Here is a 12013-nt window from a genome sequence, read left to right as displayed (position 1 = left end):
TAACATTTTACTCTCTTACTTCAGTTTCTTTAGAAGAACCTACCTCATAAAGTTGTGTTTTCCACACACTCAGACTATCTTATATCTCAAACTGCTAATTAATGCCAGCTGTAACTAATTGTGACATTGGTATATGGTTCACATTAGGAACAGCAGGGCTATTTTAAAACTGGGATAGCTGTGGGTTGCTTTGAGTGGAGCCTTTTGTAATAGTAATGGGTCTTCCTATGGCAAGGGTCAGCTGTATGTAAGTTTTCTCAAACCAGGATTTTGTATTTTGAGGCTAATTGGGTATGTTTTGCTTTTTACTTTTGCATTTTAGTGGAGGAGCAACATAGAAATGCAAGTATTGTCTGTTTGTGTTGTCTGCTTTGTGCAATCTGAGGGTTCACGTTCTCATCTATATCCTGAATCTACGCGGGGAGATAAGTACAGCAAGCATTTTTCTTTCATCTCTTTGTCTTTTTCAGTCATTTGTGTGTCTTCTTTCTTTATTTGTTTCCATGTTTGTGACTTTGTTCTAATGAAAAAGGTGTTTTTTGATTTTTTGATTTTTTATTTTTTTTCTTCTCCCAGAATGTGATTCTTCCAGTATTTTACCACTTGTAAGTCTAGTCGTTTAAGTTTATCTCTTTGCTTACTTGGCAGATTATAACAAGCTTACTTGTTAAACCAAGGTTAACTAGCTGGAAGCACACTCGAAACTCTCTACCACCAACTTACTTTAAATTAGATATAGCATGTGTCTTGGGATTGGTAAGTGTTTTAGTTATGTGGTTATGGATGCGTACTGTGAAAAAAGGAATGCAGTAAGATTTAATTTTGCTGACATAACATGTAATATGGTTTCTGTTTGAAATTTGAGTTAGTAATTTTTATGGTTCATTTGCCAGAGTGTCCATATTTAAAAGCAGTGTATTTAGTGTTTTTTTTTTTTGTTTGTTTTTTTTTTTTCTCTCGTTAATGGGGGAAAAAAATCCAAAATACTTCTTTGAAATTCTGGATGCTATTAAATGTACTTCTGGTTTTTACGATTCTCAGTAAGTTTTTGCACTTAGATGGAACTAGCATTCAGTTTAATTCACTGTGCATTGTACATTTATATGGTTCTAATTTTAAAATCTGGGGCTTAATGTTGAAGTTACAATTTGAATGAGATCAGTAGGCAAACAACTTTTTCTTTTTGTATACATTTAGCTTTTTGCTCACTATGATGCTGATGTTTAGAGTTCAGATACCCTATTTAACAATGGCTAATACAGTGGTACTGATTTTGTCCCTGCTGTGTTCGTTATTAACCCCAGAAGGTAATGAAATTCTTATTAGACTCAGCACTGGATATTAAAAATGTGTTTGACCATGGTATAAAAAAAATAAGGAAAGCCTGCAAACATTTGTGAGCTCATTACCTTACTTGAAAACCACTAATGTACATGAGTAACATTTACTCATGCAGATTGTCTTAGTGAATTCAAAATCCCTCAGATGGGTAGTTGCAGAATAAGACTAAGAAGTGTTAATAGGAAGGCACCCATAAGGTACTGTAGACAGTAAGTTTTGATTAACAGCATATGTAATTAAATTAAGGTAATAGTTAATGCTTGACAATAAAGAACCGGAAGTTGGACTTAATTTGCCTATATATATATTAAAAAAAATATATATCTGGAGCTGCCATCTGTTCACAGTAGTTATTCCTGTTTTATGACAGCCAAAGCTGCTATGTCCATATTCCTCATACACCAAATTTAGTTGTTATGTACCCATACACTTCTTTGGGTGCCCATAGCCAGGTATGATACTCTGACAATGGGATATATACAACTGGAAAGTACTTACTTATATATATAATTATTTGTTGGTCAACATGCGTAAAATACAGATAGGATTTAAAGAGCTTCTGAGAGCCATTCGTGATAAGGCAGCTGAGAAAACTTTGCTGTTTTGGTAGGCATCATCTGAGAAGATGGAGTACTGTGTCATGTTAGTGTGGTTTCTATGGATGGTTGGTAGAGAGAGGGCACTCTGGGGGTTGTTGGTTAAGCCTTTCTAAGCCATGCATCTGTCTTGCATTTGTGGCTCAGGAGCTGGGCTGGCTGTTTCAGTAGAGAGGCCTTTACTGTGCTGCACAGCCCCTTCAGAAACTGAACAGCTGGAAAACCTTGTTGGATGCCTTTCCAGGAGACAGGGGCTCCCACACTGTAGTTCTATGAATTCACAGCAGGTTGAAAGTATGTGCATAATGGCTGGACTATAGGCCAGCAGACTCTGCCTCAGTAGCTAGTTGTCTTAGCAGAAACAAGGAAAGGGGAGCTAGGGATGAGCTTTGTAGATATAACCTACGTTGTGTTTTATGGAAAGTTTAGATGATGTACTGGTTGTATGCATGTTGTTGTTTTTCATAGGCAGTTATTTTGGTATAGATGCTTACTGGAGTAAATACACTGGGCTTTGCTTGGAGCTAAGTCCTTGTTTTACGAGATTGCTTTATGTACGTAACTTAGCTACTTGAATGTCAATTTTCAAAATAAACCATGTTTTAGTCATCTGTTTATTCCTCTGGAGTCTTGATAGATCTTCCACAACTGAATTACTTCAATGTGGGCCTAGATGGGGGTTAACTATTATGCACAGTTTTGTTTTAATGTTTGCATTAAACTTTGGAACCACTAAATGTGATAATTTCCATATATGCTTACGAGAGTTTCTCCTTGTCTAAAGCCCTTTCACATAAAGGGGTGTTATATATTTGACTCTTCTGTGCATGGAAATAACCTTTTTCTGGTGTTGTCTTCTGGAAAGGTGATATGTCTAGAACTCTTGTTATGAATACGTGCATGTATATTTGTTATATTACATGAATGGAACCTTTTCCTTTGATTGTAGAATCATAGAATCGTTTAGGCTGAAAAGGACCTTTTTAAGATGATTTGGTTCCAACTTGTAGTCTAATGAGTGTGGCCAACCAGCTGGCGACAAGGATGTAAAAAAATACGATTCTAGTCAGAAATGCAATTTGATGACAGTCCTTAAAAGTAGGCATATGTGATTACAGGTCTTGTTGGGGCCCTCAGAATGTTACTGGTAAGTAGTTGGTCCATGTATGCTACATCTTTCAGAGAACATTGTTATCAGAATCACAGAATATCTCTTGTTGGAAGAGGCACGCAAGGATCATTGAGTCCAATTCCTGTTTGCCTGTTACCTAAAAATCAAAACATATGTCTAAAAGCTGTGAATATATGTGTGGACAGGGCTCAGGGTGGATCTTGGTTTTATTTTTCTAGGCAAACTCAGTAAGGTTCAGGACTTCAGAGTTACTTGAATGTCATACCTATATTCTAGAGGAAAAAGAAGCAGGCAAACAAAGGCATGTTTTAGTATTTCAGGAATTTTTATTATCTCAAACTTTTTTACTCATTACTTAACAGCCTGCCAAGTGTAGACCGAAGACTTTTCAGTGTCAGCTGTTTGGAAAAACTGGGAAATGTCAGGTTGCTTTCTTTGTGATCTGTGAATTAAGTGTGATAAACAGGATATAATTTATGTTATGTTGCCTTGAACTGAGACGGCTGCAAGTTAAAACTGTGCAACTAAAACCTGTATGTGAGTGTTTTGTAACACTACTAGCATAGATAGACAACATGGAAGTGTTTTACATAACTATGTGAGGAATGTAACCATCTAAGGGGCAATAATGATTGTGTATGTGCATATCCACGTACCAAAAAGTTGCAAGATAAAGGCGGAATGTCCACCAAGTGCACAAGGCTGGCTGGTGTAATGAAGTCAGGCAATGTTGAAAGTGGATGGGATAAGGCCTGCTTTTGGGCAGTTGGTGTGCGGAAGTAAGTTGCGTAGAAACATTGAAGAAGAGGAAATGCAGAATTGAGGAGACAAATATAATCCAAAAGTTTAAAAAAAAAAAAAAAACCTCACTAAGTATTGACTGTTGCAGTAAGGGCAAGTGCTTTGTTGTGATTTAAAAACTTGTGCCTTCTCCTGAATAAAAGGCTCACAAAACTGACAGAGCACATTAAATCACCCTGTATGCCTGTATGTGTTTAGCCAAAAGCCTAGGAATGGCTAATCACCAACAAAGCAGTTAGACCACTTATAAGGCTCATAATAAACATTACAATTCATTGTTCACATGAAGTCAGTGGTGTTAGCTGCTGGTGCAGCTGGTGATCCTTGGCTTAGCTCCTTGCTAGGGAGCAGAATCACAACCTTCAGCATGTAAAGATGTTGGATTAGCCTCAACATACAGTGTTCTCTTGCTTTAAAACAGTTTAATGTAAGCATTCCAGGTATGTGTTTACTGCTTTTCTTGTTTAATGACTGAATTACTGCTTGGGAATTTACGTGCTTGCACAGGGAAGTTTTGTGCAGTGAAAATGTGGGCATCCTTTATCTGCTTTAAAGATGTGATCACTTTTTTTCTTACAAGTCTGTTACAAATAGAATATGGAGCAGTAACCTTTGCTCCCAAACGTAGGCAGTAATCTAATTTGAGCAATGGAAGCTGACTTCTTGAGCATTTGGTGAAACTTCTAATCCTTCTGGAGAGATAATTGTGAGTTAATTAAGAGCCAGAATTCCACAAGGCTTATTAGCTGTCTAGCTGGATCTGAGAAGCAGAAGGTTGAACAGAGTTTAACTAAAATTTAGAACTATTAATTAGTCTCCTTTCTTTCTGTTCTCTTTTTTATTTTCCTGTTTTTGGTTTGTGTAGCACACTTTGAATGACCTGTGAGAAACTATTGTGTTTCTGACGTGATAGCTCCCAATTGTAAATGCTGTGCTTTACTGGCTGTGAAAGAATAAAGCTTTAAAAGAGCTTGGCTTTCCTTAGATACAAGCTAGCTTGTTATAGAAGAAGAAATGACAGAAAGTGGAAAATGCAGGCTGGCTAATCTTGTTAAATTGGCTGAATAATGTTGCATTCAAGATTCCTGAACTCCATGCTGGAACACACAGATGCTTTAATAAACTTGAGCTTGTCTTGCTTTAGCAGTCTTTGCAGGGTTCAGAAAATGTTTGATACGCATATGGAAACTTATGTATGAAACTCTTCCTTATGGACATCACTTTTTATAGTTATGGGGATTTGTGAGCATGCAAATGCTTTACTTCACTGATAGGTGCCCGGGCAAGGTCAGAGAGGGGAGAGTAGACCCTGAAACCCATGTTAGTATGTGAAAGTTTTTTAGATGACATGCATAGGGGTGTGAACTGTCTACTGGATTTTCATTTCAATATTATGATTAAATTCAATTTCGAAGATGAGAGGGATGTCAGCATACGTATGCTGTGATGCAGTACAAAAGTCACTAGGATTTGTTATGTTGTGAGACATGCTGAGTGAAACAGCTGCTATTCTAGCTCAATAGCCCCTGTACCCCCCAGTGAAATCATTTTGAGCCTGCTGAGCAGGAGCAGTTTAAAGGTCTACTGTAGAAGACACAAGAATTCTATTCATTAACTACACTTGTCAGAATCTGCTTTGCGTTTGCAACAAGGAATACAGTTTCATTCCAGGGGTGTAGTTAACCCCTTTAGTTAACTTGGTTTCCGGCTCTGTTCCTCATGTTTAATGCCTCACCTTTATGTGCTGTATTTTTATAATCACTGAAATAATGTTTATATTTTACTTTTCAATTTATAGTATGTTTTGGCTAAGACATTTGCATTCATATGAATACTTCAAAGCTGGATCATAGTATTTGCCTAATACAGGCACTGCAAAACAATATATATTTGAATTACTGATTGTGGTAATCCAACTGATTTCAAAACAGTATGATTATTCTGTTTTGTTAGTTCACATCTGCAGGAGAAGGCCAAGTGGGAAAGGGAAGTGGAGTAAGTGCAGTGCAGCTAGCCCTTGAATTATAAATGGAAGAGTTACTCAGATACGTAAAAGCATCCCAATTGCTCAGGTTAGCTCAGCTTTGTAAAAGCATGATAGCCATACTACTCTTATTGTCCCCAAGCTCTTGGCTGTGATTTCTTCCTTTACTTTTAGCTATCTTTCCACTTTTAAAAAATACTTTTTTGTTGTTAAAGATAGCCTAAGTATATCTCTAATCTAAATATGAGGAGCAGATGAACCGGTAGTGTGCCTGACCTTCACTGTGAGATTCTAGGTATGCATGAATGAGAATCCTAAAAGCTCTGTGAAAACGTGCAGTTCTTTTTGGCAGAGTTTGAATTGCTTCCAGTGCTAAATCTTGGGCTGGCTTCTTGTTGCTATGCTAGTTTTCTGTTAAGTGGAGTGCACAGCTTTCTGATCTGAGAGCCAGTTGGCAAGAGTTGCTTGCTTAGAACGTTACTGAATCCTTTTAATTTCATTTTAAAGTTGAAGGATTGTTTTACATACCGTTGTTCTTAGACTTCAGGCTCTAAATAGTGCCATTTTGGTCCACTGAATGGTATTCTTCGATAGAGAAGTGTTTTATTACCAGATTGTCTTTAGATGATTGACTTAACGTGCTCTTTGGATGGGAAAAGTTCAGATCTTAAGTGGAGCTGCCCAGCCCTGTTTGCTTGGGGAACATCATAGAATAAATGCTTTTTGTACCTCCTGAACTTTAGAGTCCCTCTGCATTGTTGGTATGTCCGAGATAGCATTTATTCCCAGTGCTCAGTTACAGCAACGTAACTACAAGGAGAGATACTGCCTAATTTCATCAGTTTAAGACAATATATATGTAGAGGCATTACATACTGATAAAAGCAGTTTTAGAAGAATGTGTCAACAGAGAGAACTCCACTGAATTTCACAGCTTTGAAGAAATTACTCAACTGGTACCCCTATTAAAAACTATGAACTAGATATTGTTCGGAAGCAGCTAGTTATTTTAAAAGACTATAACAGAAGATTAATAACACTGTAAAGGTAAGAAAAATCCTTTTTTTTTTTTTTTTTGAGAAATATTTTAGTAGCATAGTTACATTGTGTTGTAGAGCACCTTCTGGAATGTTGTCACTTGGCTGAGTAATAGAATCATAGAAAATATACAGCTGTCCACTAGGAGTTAAACAAACGCATATCTAAGTTGTGGAGCCATACTGTAAAATCTTCATTTTTCTAGACAAAGCCAAAATAGATGAATTCTGTTATTTTGTGGTCCCCTTTGTTGTAGGATAAACTTAGCAAATTTGCTTAGTGGTATCTGGTGGATTTAGTGTAGGACTATGGAGAGCTGGGTCACTTACGTAGATATAGATTCACATGTGTAGATGAAGAATCCACTCTGCATCCCAATTTCAGCTTCCTTTAGCAGTCTGGAGAGGAGTTCTATAAAAAGAACGTTTTAAAGCTGCACTTGATTCACTTCTGTAACATGCAGTGGGTAAAGGAACAGAAGGCTCACTTCCCAAATCTGGCATGTCCACTTTTTCCTACCAGAGTTAATTTCAAGTACGCCTTCAAAGAAAGTATTAACTGAAGAATCTAGGCCAACTGTGAGCATCCTATTCAGATCCAAAGACACTGACCTTATTTTCCTAGTCTTGGTGTGTCATTAATTTGCTTGCGGATGTACCCTGTAATTCTCTTTGCTGAAGTAAGCTTAATTTCTGAATCTTTCCTGGCAAATCACAGGTGCCCTTAGAGGATGTAAGTTGTAAGGGCTGAATTTGTCTGTTTTTCAGGCAGAAAACAGAAATACCTGAAGTTTTACTAGGCAACATTTATGTTTGGGTGGCAGCATTACCCAAATAAGGAACGTGTACGCATCTGAAGTGATGGCATCAGCTTTCTCAGTGTTTGAAAAAATGACAGCAGGCCCTTTCTGACATATACGAATTATCTTGGAAATGAAATCTGTGAACTGAAGAAGGAGATTAGCACATGGAATGGCACCTTTTTGTATAGCTGGGGTATAACCCAAACTGTAAATCCTACTGAAAAGAAATTGTACAAATCATTACAGGTTTCCAGTATTCACAGTAACTGAACCTGCATGACCTAACGCTTTTTTATTTTAAAAAAATTCTTGCAAGTTGTAGTCAAATGAATTATAAAACTGAAAATCCTGTTTAAGTGTTTACTTACTAATGGTTACATGGCTTAAAGGCTTTAGAAAAAAAAAAAATTGCTAATGGAATTCACAAATGCTTTATACTGTAGTTGAAAATGCTATATCTACATCCCAGTTCAGATCTGATATCTGACAAACATATTTAGCCTTTGTGACTTAATCCTGCTGCATATGTATGTGTATATAATATTCAAAATATATTTTCAATGGAAATTGAATATCATTTAATATCTGCATTAAAAGTGGGGATTCATGAATGATAAATTGTTCACCTTCCCTTCCTGACCTAGGAGATGAGCCGAAGAAAGCCAGTGATGATATGTTGTCAAGGTAAAATGACATTGTTTAGAAAAGGATAATATTTGGAGTTCCTGTTTCAATGAATAACATCAGTGCACTGTTCACCCCATCAGACAGCTCTGAAAAACAAGCTTTCGGAAGGTCACAGGCTTGAGTTTGTAACCTTGCTGCCATTTGTCTGGTAAGATCTCTCTTCACTGTAAACCTGAATGCGTTTATTAGTATGGCAATAAAGAGTGTCTGAAGAGAATATTAAAATAGTCCCTACTGAGCCAGGAAGGAAATGTTGGTTTCTGAAAGTAGAGGAGCCCATAGACCTGTTGGAAGAAAAGGTCATTTTCAGAATATGAATGGTACTTTGGGAACGAAAAGGGGCACTCTTATGAAAGAAAAGGGGTTGTAAAGGAGAGGAAAAACATGTTCTATCCTTTGCTTCCACAGGGTCAAAACAGTGTTTAGCAGTTCCCCTTTAACAAAAAGGGACACCTGCAAAAAAAAAAAAAAAAAAAAAAAAAGCAACTCACAAAACCCCCCCAAAAATATGTTGACTGTTTAAATAAAAAATAATAATAACAAAAAAGATTTTTCAGACAGCTTGTAGAGACAGTGAACTTGGAGAAAGGCAGATAGGAGATTAAGCAATTATTTGCATTTATATCGAGTGATCTTGGAATCCACTAAGGCTATTTTTGGTTACGGCTTCTTGAACTGGGGAAGAAAAGGCACCCCACTTGCTCTCTATTTTAGGACTGTAACTTAAAATTGCAGTGGAGAGATACATCTGTTGTGTCCAATTTACTTTAATAGGACTTTGAAGTTTTAGACATCTGGTCTTATGCTGTCAGTGGCAGGAAAAAGCTCATAGCTGCTCTCTGGAAGCTATTAAGTTGCCAAGGACAAAGTACAGGTTGTTTTCTGTCTATTTATCTGTTTATATCAATTTATATGTAATCTGTAAGTTTGTAAGGGAAGTTATCTGGCTATATATGTGGATCTCAAATTGATATGTTTAGAGCAAAAGAAAACAAGAGTCCTCCTTTATCACTGTATAGAGGTAGCGTGAGAGAATGGCTTGGATGTGGTTGCATGTTCCTATAAAGCATCTGAGATCTAAGTTCATATATCTGCTTCAATGCAGTAAGCAAGGGTAAAAACCTACCAGGAAACCAAACCAAAGCAAACATTTTTCTTAAATCTGGGCTAAGCTGGATCACAATTTAAAGTACAGCAAAAAGCATGACTGAATTCAGTTTTTACAGGTGTATGAGGAAGAACTAAAAGACAATTTGTGTCTAAATGACAAGCTGGTTTTTTTCTTAAGCAATGCTTAAAATCAGAGGTGATGAGAAAGACTTAGTGAAACTTGGGAGGTGGGCACTTAGTTCTTCCTCTGAGAAATTCATTGGTAAGTGAAGTTAGAGGGTATGCTGATATCTGCTTCTCTAGATGTATCTAAATTGAAAAGAATAGGCAAACCTCTAGAGTATGTTGGTTTGGTTCCATTAGTACTCCTTGCAGAAAATCAGTGATATAAAGATATATGCTAGCTGAATCGCTTCACTTTTGTCTACATTTCTTTGTATGCAGGTGAACAACCTGCCATTGTTTGTACAACTCTTACAAGACTCAGTTCCTTTAGATGTATTGATATTGCTAGAAAGCGGCGTACAATGACCTTGAGGTACTGAAGCAGTTTTCTGCTATGTTTCAGTTCATTTTATGTTGATAAATGTGATTGCTTCCAGTGAGAAAGACAGCGCTCAAGTTAAACAAATGCTGCCGAGGTGGGTGGGCTCTGAAGGTGCTTCCTCTGCTTCCATGGATACAGGTCATGCAGAATTAGGCGGTCTCACCCACACTGTGGAAGATCAGCAAGTTTCAATTTTTCTTTGAAATTTAAATGATTAGCATCTCAGCTACTTGAATAAAACCAAGCAGATCAGAGCTGGCATAGAGCTGGGTTCTCCCTAACCTGTCTTCTGAAGAGTGCCCTTTTTGTTTCATATCTTCCTATCAATATACCTCCTCTTTCTGCCTTGTCTTGATTTATCCTTTCTAAACTTGTCAGTGAAACCTGACAGCCCTGAAAAAGCTTTCATTTGTTAGTAGGTTTTTGTGGGCACATTAGACATAAAGGTCACTCAAACACAGATTTGCTGTTCTGCATCTGAGCTTTAAATGCTGTCTTGGTTCCAGAATTTTATGTAAATGAGTTAGGATAGTATATTTATTACCGGGGAAAAGACAGAGCAATCAATTTTAAAAAAAGCAAATGGTGCTGTGCTCAATCACACATTTTCCTGCTTAAAAATAGCAAGTCAAGTGCTGGAAGTTGCTGAAAGCTTTCAGTCTTAGCTATTAAATTAGGATTTCACTTTGAGTGATTCCTAGGATTATTTCTCTGATTTAACCTACTTAAGTATGTCTTTTTGTACTTAATTGTGTTGTTACACAGCAAAATACCTAAATTGCTCTTTTTCTGTGGAAACAGTGCTCAATATTGCTGAAATTGGCGATGTTATAGTAAAAACTGTGAAATTAGGTTACAAGAGAATTTTTTTTCTCTCCAGGAGTTGTTTGTAGTACATCCTGCAAGAAATCACACCTGCTGTCCTATTAGCTTCAACACAAATTGTTTGGTATGTAAGAAAACCAGCTGACTGGTCCAAAGAAATTCTAGAACAGTGCTTCTATGTTATGTATTAGCAGTAATGTTCATTATGCATATGTATTTTCTGTTGAAGGCTTTAGTGTTAATTTTTAGGTTTTCAAATCTGTTACAATGATTTTTTTTCCTAAAAATAGTGAATTTTACACTTAATTTTACACGTAATAATTCATGGAAAATATGTTACTTTCATCACCCTAATTCTATTTATTGTTGTTTAGTAATGACAATGGATATTAAGTCACCTATGCCATATCTATCTGGCTGTATACTTCTTAAAAAAAAAAAAAAGTCTTGCAGAAGGCCTGGTGTTGCCACAGAAAAAGGTCTACAGGTGATTTTGTTAAACTGTAGAACATCTTGGGTTGGATGGGACTTCAAAGATAAGCTAGTTCCAATGCCCTGCCGTTGGCAGGCTTGCCACTCACTAAACCAGGCTCCAGATCAGGGTGTCCAGGGTCCCATTCAGCCAGCACTTCAACACGGATGGGGCATTCATTACTTTTCCAGGCAACTTGTTCCAGTGCCTCACCATCCTCTGAGTGGGGAAAAAAATTCCCCCTAATCTAAATAATTTAATTTAAATTTTCAATTTAAAGCCATTTTGCTTTGTCCTATCACATTCAAGCCCTGTAAAAAGGTGGTCTCTGTCTAAATGCCCTTTGAGTTCTGGACGATTTAGTTGTTGCTGAGCAATGTCTATGCATTGCCAAGGACTTTCTGGCTTTTTATGCTGCTCTGCTAACAGTGAGCTAGGGGTGCGTGGTAAGGTGGGAAGGGGCAGAACCAAGACTGCTGGCCCCACTGGCTAGAGGTATATCCCATTTCATGTGGAATTATGCACAACAATTAAAAACATGGGGGAGTTGGCTGGCAGGACTGCTGACTGGGGACTGGCTGGGCACTGATTCTCTCATGTACCACTGCACTGTGTATCACCTGTTTGTGTTTTTTCATCATTTTTTTTCCTTTTCTTTCCTATCTACTGTTTTTGACA

At 37.2% G+C, this 12013-nt stretch overlaps 1 long non-coding RNA gene across 1 annotated transcript; it reads left to right on the top strand.

The window, feature by feature from the left end:
- The first annotated feature begins 236 nt into the window (after positions 1-236).
- Positions 237-8518, top strand: LOC122179606. Its single transcript, XR_006178768.1, has 3 exons — positions 237-291; positions 8339-8378; positions 8462-8518. It is a non-coding gene; the product is annotated as an uncharacterized LOC122179606 (long non-coding RNA).
- Positions 8519-12013: the final 3495 nt, after the last annotated feature.

The sequence above is a fragment of the Lagopus leucura genome, unplaced genomic scaffold (assembly GCF_019238085.1).
Source record: "Lagopus leucura isolate 7727_CA_CO unplaced genomic scaffold, USGS_WTPT01 Super-Scaffold_100004, whole genome shotgun sequence".
Lineage (NCBI taxonomy): Eukaryota > Metazoa > Chordata > Aves > Galliformes > Phasianidae > Lagopus > Lagopus leucura.
The sequence above is the reverse complement of the archived record's forward strand: the minus strand, read 5'-3'. Positions and strand labels throughout refer to the sequence as shown.